Source organism: Acanthisitta chloris, unplaced genomic scaffold, assembly GCF_000695815.1.
Source record: "Acanthisitta chloris isolate BGI_N310 unplaced genomic scaffold, ASM69581v1 scaffold41739, whole genome shotgun sequence".
In the NCBI taxonomy this organism is placed as follows: Eukaryota; Metazoa; Chordata; class Aves; order Passeriformes; family Acanthisittidae; genus Acanthisitta; species Acanthisitta chloris.
In genome coordinates, this window is record NW_008691744.1 from 19,445 (window position 1) to 19,772 (window position 328).

Below are 328 nucleotides of genomic sequence, written 5' to 3' on the forward strand. Positions count from 1 at the left end.
TAGTGGGGGGGAAAAGGTGACAGTGTTGTGCTGGTCGTGAGTACCTGTGGTTGGGAATTAGGTCGCTGTGCCAGGAGGTGCAGCCAGGTAGGAGCAGGTTTTGCTGCCAGGGAGCTAGTGACAGGTCAAGAGTCCAGAGGAGGCCGCGAAGTTGATAGGAGGGTTGGAGTATCTCTGCTGCGAGGACAGGTTGAGAGAGCTGGGGCTGTTCAGGCTGGGGAAGAGAAGAGAAGGTTGTGTGAAGACCTCAGAGGTCCTGCCAGGAGCTGAAGGGGCTCCAGGGAAGGTGCAGAGGGACTTGGTTAGGAACTGGCGTGACAGCACAAGG